At 44.9% G+C, this 9,859-nt stretch overlaps 1 pseudogene; it reads left to right on the plus strand.

The window, feature by feature from the left end:
• Positions 1 to 313: 313 nt before the first annotated feature.
• LOC129473170 (large ribosomal subunit protein eL29-like) lies at positions 314 to 3,098 on the plus strand (annotated as a pseudogene).
• Positions 3,099 to 9,859: the final 6,761 nt, after the last annotated feature.

Below are 9,859 nucleotides of genomic sequence, written 5' to 3' on the forward strand. Positions count from 1 at the left end.
GGAAAGAAAATTAATATTAAGATTTTAAAAATTGCTCTCTGGACATTCCTCTTTCTGTGGGCCCCTGTTTCTGTTGGCCAGTGATGCCATTTACACCTAGATTTACCTTTATGTCAGGGGAGGAGACCTGCTCTTCATGAAAGCTCTGCAGCCTTCATGGTGGACAGATCTCTTTCTGAAGGTGACCTGCTTTCAGCACTGCTAGGGACTCCTGAGATGAAATCAGTTTCAAGAGCTCTCTGGCTTTGAAGTGAGTTTTGTGGTGATGTCTTTTTTTTCCCTTTCCAGTTCATGCTTCTGGCACAAAGCAAACTTTATGAGTCCACTCAAATTGGCAGTGAGTAGGAAAAAAAATGTACCAAGCAAATGCCTGTAAGCTATAGTACCTCAGGGATTCTAATCCATGCTTGCTTGACTGGTGAGTGCTTCTACTTCAAGACAAAAAACAAATTCTCCTGGCAAACTACTTGGATACTGTTTCCCAGGAGTTAAAAGAACAAAACCTGACAGGTAGCATTGGTTCCTCTGGATGGATCCCCAAGCAACTTCAGTGTTGGCTAATAACTTTAGCATTTTTTTGGGGGGGCATTTCATCAAGAACATGGAGGCTACTGGACTGTACCACCCCTAGGCCTGGGCAAGAGGAGCTTCTGCCCTGTGCCCTGATCTTCAGAGAGCATCATTCTGGCCTCATACCTGAGCTCCTCCATACAGGGCAAGGGGTGTGTGAAGCTAGAGGGGACATGTCCACCCAGAACCAAATTTCTTTTTCTATATTATGCTATGAGTACCCGGAACCTCAGAATTCCTTGCGCAGATTGCCATGTGCCTGCTTATAGGTCCTTCACGGACTTCTTCCAGAATCTTTCCCCCAAGGGTGGCTGAACCCACTGTGGATGCATCTCTAGGCTCAAGGAGTGGTCAAGGAGTGGCTATTTCCAGAGGGATGTGGCCTGAGTCTGGGCTTGCAGGCTTGGGTGTCCACATGTGTCCTTGTAGGTCTCTTGTGGTATACTGTGGGGCCAGAAGTAGGATGACAAGAGAATTGGATCATGGGCTGGGGTGGCTCTCTCAGGTCTCTATATTCTAGCACAGAACTCCGAGGAGTCCAAAACTCTAAATTAAGTTGGCTTCCCAAATTTTAAAGAAGGCATATCTGTCAAGATAGGCATTTTCTATTGAACATATATATCTAATATATTTTATTTAACTACTTTTTGCTTGATTGATAAATTTTAAATATTTGGATATAGACATGTGAGTATCTATTTATACTTTCACCCCAGGCTCAGAAAATAGGAGGAATGGGATACCGCCAGATATGCACTTCCTTCCTGCTCCTCACATCCTATCATAGAGAGGTCTGAACTCTTCCTTCACCAGTCTCAGAGGATAAGGTTCCTCTTCCAAGTTTTAAGGACCACCCCTTGATTCCAACCCCTCATATCATTCTATATCTTGCGTCACAAATTGTCCCCTTTTTCTATTAGATTTCCTTATCTTATTAATAAGATAGGTCTCTCATTCCAGTAAGAATGACTATTATTAAAAAGTCAAAAAATAACAGATGCTGGCAAGGTTGCTGAGAAAAGTAGATGGTAATACACTGTTGATGGGAGTGGACATTAGTTCTACCATTGTGGAAAGCAGTATTGTAATTTCTCAAAGAGCTAAAAACAGAACTACCAGTTTACCTAGCAATCCCATTACTGGGCATATACCCAAAGGAATGGAAATTATTCTATCATAAATACACATGCACATGTGTGTTCACTGCAGCACTATTCACAATAGCAAAGACATGGAATCAACCTAAATGCCCATCAACAGTAGACTGGATAAAGAAAATGTGGTACGCATACACCATGGAATACTATGCAGCCATAGAAAAGAATGAGTTCATGTCCTTTGCAGGGACATGGTTAGAGCTGGAGGCCATTATCCTTAGCAAACTAATGCAGGAAGAGAAAACCAAATACTGCATGGTCTCACTTATAAGTAGGAGCTAAATGAGGAGAACACATGGATACAAAAAGGGGAACAACAGACACTGGGGCTTACCTGAGGGTGGAGGGTGGGAGGAGGGAGAGAAGCAGAAAAGATAATTATTGGGCACTAAGCTTAGTACCTGGGTGATGAAATAATCTGTACAACAAATTCCCATGGCATGAGTTTACCTATATAACAAACCTGCACTGTTGAGTCAATACCTCCTACTGGTCTCTCCTCCTTTCAGTCTTGGCTCAGTATTATCTGTCTTTATATTTCTACCAGAATAATTTATCTAAAACAAAAATCTGATCAATTCATTCTCCTTTAAAATCATTGATAGTTACAGCATAAATACGAAATTCCTTAACATAGCATACACAGCCCTCTGTCATCTGCCCACTGTTTATCTTTTCCTTTCTGTCCCTTGTCACAACTTGTGTTAAAGTTATAGTCAACTTCCGGTTCTAGGTGCTTCAGGAGCTGTGGCTTAAGGTGCAGACATGGCCAAGTCCAAGAACCACACCACACACAACCAGTCCCGAAAATGGCACAGAAATGGCATCAAGAAACCCCGATCACAAAGATACAAATCTCTTAAGGGGGTTGACCCCAAGTTCCTGAGGTACATGAGCTTTGCCAAGAAGCACAAGAAGAAGGGCCTAAAGAAGATGCAGGCCAACAGTGCCAAGGCCATGAGTGCATATGCCAAGGCTATCGAGGCCCTCATAAAGCCCAAAGAGGTTAGGCCCAAGATCCCAAAGGGCGTCAGCTGCAAGCTCGATTGACTTGCCTACATTGCCCACCCCAAGTTTGGGAAGTGTGCTCGTGCCTGCATTGCCAAGGGGCTCAGGCTCTGCTGGCCAAAGGCCAAGGCCAACGACCAAACCAAGGCCCAGGCTGCAGCTCCAGCTTCAGTTCCAACTCAGGCTCCCAAAGGTGCCCAGGCCCCCTACAAAGGCTTCAGAGTAGAGATCTCTGTCTGCCAATGTGAGGACAGAAGGACTGGGGTGACCCCCCTGGGCTGCCATCTGCATGGGGCTGGTGTCCTCCTGTGCTATTTGTACAAGCATGGGGCTGGCATCCTCCTGTGTTATTTGTACAAATAAACCTGAGGTAGGATTCATTTTTTAAAAAGTTATATTCCAATAATGTTGCCCTCTTATGCAACCCTCCTCCTCAAAACGGACACTTACCTAGCTGCCTCACACAAATGAGCCTTTTTTTTTCTTCAATTTCCTGTCTGCCTGAAATACTTTTATTAACTGCCACTCCTCCTAAATTCTGGTCCCAAATTACCTCCTCTATGAAACCTATCCTGCTTCACCACTCCCAAAAACTCAGCTAGAGCCCACAATTCTGGGATCTCATTGTACCCCTTGAATGCCTGTATCACTATACTTACTGCATTGTATTGAAAAAAAACTTATTTATGGATAATTCCTCTCTCTATTCTTAGCAACTCAAGAATTTGGAGTCTTGATACCTCACCACAGAAGGTATTTAATGTGTTGAGTAGCATCATCCCACTCTCCAGTGTATTATAACAGTTACATTCTTTGTTGTACAGAGAAGTTCTGGCTTTAGCAATAGAGGGAAGCTATTCCTCTTCACTTCTTCCTCACCGAATGACTCTAACTGGCACCAAGAAACCCAGTTCTCTAACCATGAGGACACCAAAACACTGGGGAGTCATGTTGGACCCAGTGATTCAGTTGCATGGGCACAGCAAAATTCCCCGACCTCAAAGCAGTGTTTATATACAGACAGACTAGCTGCTAATTAACAAACTGAAGGGCTGTCGGCTTTTTTGAGTTCAGGAGTATAAAGTATGTGAGGGCGATGGGTAGGCAAGAAACCAAGCAGCCATCATTCCGCATGTGAACATGGTGTGGCAGTACCTGGCACGACACCTGGGGAGGTATATTGGCATTGTTCCTGAAGCTTGGAAATCTGGCATGTTATGTGTATCCCTCAGCAACAGATGGTATTTTGGGGGAGCTTATATTTGAAGATGATAGTTTACTAATACCTTACAATCTTTAAATGCCTGAATTAGATGCATCTTATGTGCATGCAGATTTGCTCTGTGGACTTAAGATGAAATCCCTCCAGTCCTTAGTTGTATTAGTCTTCTACCACAGTTGAGGTAACAGCAAGGGTGAAAAAGGAGTAAAGGTTTCTTCTGCACTTAGCATGAAATCCAAAGTCCTTCACATGGCCAACAAAGCCTTGCAAAATCTCTCTCCCATCACCTTGTCCCACAACCCTTCCATTTCTTGCTCCTTCATCCTTAGTCAACTGTGATTCCACCATAGTGTTTTTTTTGTTTTTTGTTTTGTTTTGTTTTTTTTAAACACTTTGTCATTCCTCCCACTGAATTAGGGCAGGGCTTGTGACTGAGTCCACCAAAAGAATATGGTGGAGGCACCACTGTGCCAGTTCCGTGCTTTGCCATTAAAAAGACTAGTAGCTTCCATCACATCCCCATGGGAACACAGCCTCCATGCTGGAGGAAGCACAAGCAGCCATGTGGAGAGGCCACGTGAAGGAGAATCAAGGCCCCTGATATCTTAAGTCACATCGTGGGGGCTGATAATTAGTCAGCAATAGACACTTAGAAGGTCCTCACACCTCCTAAGTTCTTTTCTGTCTCTGGGCCCTGGAACAGGTCCTTTCTCTTCGTAGAATAATTCTTCCTTTCGTGTTTGCTGTGACATGCCTGCTCATTTTGATTTTTGTCACCTCTCCACAACAGTTGATCCTAAAAACAACCTATCAAAGCTGGCTTTCTGTTTTAATCTGACTTGTCACTTACTTTTTGACCTTGGGCAAGTTACCCAATCTCTCTGAACCTCAGGTATCCTTATCATTAAAATGGGAGTATTGATAATACCTACCTCCCAGGCCTGTGGATGAGATGAAATGAAATAATGCATGCAAAGTACTTAGTGCAAGGCCTAGCATGTAGTAGGCACTTCACAATCATAAACAGTGTGGTTGATCTCAGCCTGAGAGAGAATCATATCTGGAATCTTCTTTAGCTTCCAGGCCTTGTGGAAGTATTATGCGTATTTGGGGGGAAGAGAAGTGGGTGGTTCTGAAAACATTTGTTATCCTTGGATGAGAACAGCTAAGCATCATCTATAATGATGATCTTCAGGCCCTCAAGTGGCTTTGAGACTGGAGATGAACATGGCTCTTCTTATTAAAAGACCCAGGTCTGGCGTGGGGTTATAATTTTACTATTATAGCCCTGGTCATCTCCTTCTATTTGCCCGGTTCTTGTCCTACACTGAACAGGAGAGCCCAGGGAAGCTAATGATCCTCATTTGTATCAGTTAGGGTCTCAACCTGCTCTGAAATGTTCTTCATTAGGCTTGTAAGCTGTATTTATTTTCATTACTCTTGTGCTTGCAGGACCGTTTGCTGCTGCCTTTTTCTGTACTTTTCTCCCTGCAGAGCTCTTCTGCTGTGTGAGAAATGCATCTTCTTTTCTCTTCCTGTGCCTTTCATTCTGTTTTTTTGTTTGTTTGTTTGGTTTTTGTTTTTTGTTTTTTTTGAGACGGAGTCTCTCTCTGTCGCCCAGGCTGGAGTGCAGTGGCACCATCTCCTCTCACTGCAAGCTCCACCTCCTGGGTTCACGCCATTCTCCTGCCTCAGCCTCCCGAGTAGCTGGGACTACAGGCACTCGCCACCACGCCCGGCTAATTTTTTGTATTTTTAGTAGAGACGGGGTTGCACTGTGTTAGCCAGGATGGTCTTGATCTCCTGACCTCGTGATCCACCCGCCTCGGCCTCCCGAAGTACTGGGATTACAGGCGTGAGCCACTGCACCCGGCCTCATTCTGTTTTTATAGAACACATGGCTGTCCTCATCACTTACATACACGTACTCCCTAGAGCCACATCTGGCCTTAGGATGTTTGGGCCAGAACACCTGTGAGGTCCCTTCTATCTCTGAGGGTGCCCTGCCCCACTGTCTTCCACCCATTTTAGTGCATCATCGCAGCGGTCAGCTTCCCATAATTGTTGAAGGTTTCAACCTTGAAGCAGCTCTGTTCTATGGGATGAACACCCAAGCCTACCACAGTTGAGCTAGAGAGAAAATATTTGATCGGAAAAAGGTAAGTTGCCCTTTTTTAGAGCCATCAGACGACTAATAAACAGTCATGAATGTCTTCTAATTTCTCGGTGTGTGTGCAGTCTTTGGCAAAAGAGACATCAACTCAATATGCATAAAAATTAAGGGCACGGTGGCCTTGGAGCCCTGGCTTCACCATTAGAAAATAAGAAGTTTGGGATCTAGATGGTGTGTGTTCAGGCTGGGAAAGCTGAGATTCTCCCAGAACCTGGTTAGGAGCACTTACATTAGCATTTCCCATCTCACAGGAAGGTCTCTGTGTTCCTGCTGATCACAAATGGCCCGCTGAGAGCAGCAGCATCACAGAGAACCACTGAGCAGGAAACAGAACTCTCCTTCCAGGTGCCATTGTGAAATACCAAACACATTTGGTATTTACTACAGCCCTCGCTCCCACGTGGTCTTCTCACAGTAACAAGTGTAATTCTGCTAGTAACTGTTTTGGTAAATGAGTCATATTGTAGCAATCTTCATGAATCAAAGATAATTATATTTTTACTCAGCTAGCACTGGTTAAGAAAACTCTCTCATTCTTCAATTAGTTGTCTTTTCACTGTCGTATTTATCTAGAGGCCCTTCCGCATAATTTCAACCTAGTTCCTTGCTCCCTTTTCCCTATCAGTTAACGCCTTTTTGATTTGCACGCCTCCCCATGTTATTATGTTCTTTATCATTGTTCTTTATATATATATTTGCATTGTTCTTTATATATATATATATATATATATACACACACACACACATTTGTAGGAAACCACTGTGGTGGATTAAACAAGGCTTGCCTGGAGGGGACAGAGATAACAGTATTCCATAGCCGGGAGAGTTATTTATAAACCATGACATTAGGTTTTCATTCTACAAAGAGGTTATTGTTCACATTTCATCTGCCTTCTACTAACTTAAAATCTTACTCAGAATGACCACGGGGTTGACATTGAATTGCCATTAATTATTATTACTATTATTGAGTGTAGGTACCAGAAATTTTGTCAAGAGCTTTAAACGTTTAGTTCCTGACAGGTCACAATGACTTCATAATTAGCGATTATTTTCTTCATTTAACAGATAAGCAAACTGAAGCTTAGAGGTTGAAGAATTTGCCCAAGGTCAGACAGCTATGACATAACTATTAGAACCTAGTTCTAATTCTAGCATCTCTTATGTACTGCCTACCTCATAACCTTCTTGTCTTAGTTCATTTATGCTGCTGTAACAAAATATCTCAGACTGGGTAATTTATAATTGATATGTTAATTTCTCACTGTTCTGGAGGCTGAGAAGTCCAAGATCGCGATGCTGGTGGTCTCTGTGTCTGGTGAGGGTTGGCTCTCTTCTAAGATAGTGTTTTTTGTAACATCTTCACATGGCAGAAGGGCAAAAAGGGCCCTGTATAAAGCCTCTTTTATGAGAGCCTTAATTCCATTCATGAGTGAGGAGTCCTCGTGACCTAGGTGCCTCCCAAAGGTCCCACCTCTTAATACGACTGCAATGGGGATTACATTTCCACCTGTATTTTGGAGGGACACAAGCATTCCAACCATAGCTTTACTCCTACTTACCCAGCATAGTACACTGGGACTTGAAAGTCATTTTTCTGCTCTTGCTATGTTTCAAGGTGGACACAGAATCATCAGACTTCAGATCTTCATCCTTGGAGTCAGCCATGGTCTGTTCCAGTCCATATCGCTGGGGAATAGATAGAGGCTGAGGCACCAGGCCTCCCCAGCCTCCATGCCTTCATCCACACTTCTTTTCCTGAATGTGCCTGGGGACTCCGCAAAATGTGATTTCAGGTCAGTTTGTCTCTGAGGCCTTTAAGCTCATATCTTGTGCCCTGCTCTCTTCTCCATGGTCCTTGCCTTTCTAAAAACCACCCATGGCAGGCCACACTGTCTGCAGATTCCAATGTGTTTGACCTGGGGTGGGGCCCAGGCATCAGGTGGTTCCATTGTGTAGCTCGAGCAGTGCTTCTCAAACTTCAGCAAGCACAGAAATCACCCGGGTTCTGATTAAGCAGGCCAGGGGGGGAATGAGAGTCTGCATTTCTAACAAGCTCACAGGGGCTGTGAGGCCTGAGAGATTCAAATTCGGTTTTTGCAATGTGGCCCAGGCATCAGCATTTTTACTCCCCCTCACCCCCCAATGATGTTAATAAGTGGCCCAAGTTGGGAACCCCTCTTGTGGACTCTCCACTTCTGTGTCTCTCCATCAGAAACTGTTGTCAGATGTGTTACACTTCTAGGGCAAAACATGAACCCCCAGAGTCAGGAGGATTTTTCTGGATATCCATCCTCTTTAGATTCCTACACCCAACACTGATTCCTATCTAAGACTTGCCTTTTCACCAGACCTTGATCAATGCATGGCTCCAAAAGGCTCAACTGTTTACCTGCTAGGTGACCATGGGCAAATCTGCCCACCACGCTGGACCTCAGTTTCCTCATTGTCAGTAAGAGAGAGTTGAAACAAATGCTAATAATTTCTCTCAGGCACTCTGGGTTATACCAGAACAGGGCACCATCCTTCTCCTGGGGAAGATTCGTGAATGTTGCTGCTTTGGGAAGGTAGGGGTGTGAGGCTGTTAGAGCTCATTGTGTGGTTGGGAGGACAGGTTGGAGGAGGAGGTGGTGGCTGCCGGCTGGGCCTCCCTTCCAGCTGGGGATCCTTTACCCCGTCACACAGCCAGCTTGGAAATAGATCAAGGAAAGCCTCAAAGCCACGCCCAGGACAATCACTTGGACCTCAAGGAATATCTGCCATGGAATATTACAGCAGAAAAAGACCTGTCAGCTCCTCAGTCATTCTCCAAGGTGATATTAACATGAGGGCATCTGCAAAGAAGCCTCTTTACTCGCTTCTCCATCTGGGAGCCGCCCTGGCTGCATCAATTCCTCCCCTTGAAACCAGCAAGCCGGCGGATGGATGTGACTGCATGGCTTTCCAGGGAATTCGCTGAGTATCTTTCATGTCAGTGGTATCTGTGAGAAACAGGAAACTGTTTTCCCATCTCATTCACATAATAGATAAGATGAGAAATTAGCTGCTGGATGAGCAACCTGGGGGCTGTTCATTTTGTCACAATAAATAAGGCTCTGCTCATGCTGGCGCTGCCTACTAGCACATTTCCTGGTGCGCGTGTGCTTGCTGCACTTTCTCATTTCAGAGCCTCCCAGCCTCATCCTCACTGAAGGCTCCTGTTCTGTTTTTTTTCCCTCTGACCCTGCTAAAGGTTTCCTCAACCCAGAGACCCCTGAATTGTGGAGTTTCGTGGCCACTTAAAGCTTTGCCTCTGAGCAACCACAGGGACCCCCTTCCCCAAAACACCTCCCCCACACCTCTACCCTGTGATGATCTGCAACCTTGCACCTTAGGTGCAGTTCAGGCACCAGCTCAGTGTTGGCATCACCGGGTGCCTGTTAGAAACACAGACCCTGCAGCCCCGGCTCAGACTTCCCGAATCAGAATCAACATTTTAACGAGGTTTCCACGTTGATTCATTCCTGCGCAATTAAAGTTTGAAGAGCGCAAAGCTCTGGTCTAAAAGAGCTAACATGGATTTTGTAACGCTCTGATGAGGCACTGGAGAGCGAGCATTTTGCCTGACATTTGGGACTTCTGGCGCAGCACCCCACTTCCAAGCCATTGTCTCAGTACACACTGTGATCAGCCAGGTGACTGCTCGGGGCTTCCAACACACCAGGAAAATGAAGGGGCAGTGACTGAGTC

This window comes from Symphalangus syndactylus, chromosome 23 (genome assembly GCF_028878055.3).
Source record: "Symphalangus syndactylus isolate Jambi chromosome 23, NHGRI_mSymSyn1-v2.1_pri, whole genome shotgun sequence".
NCBI lineage: Eukaryota > Metazoa > Chordata > Mammalia > Primates > Hylobatidae > Symphalangus > Symphalangus syndactylus.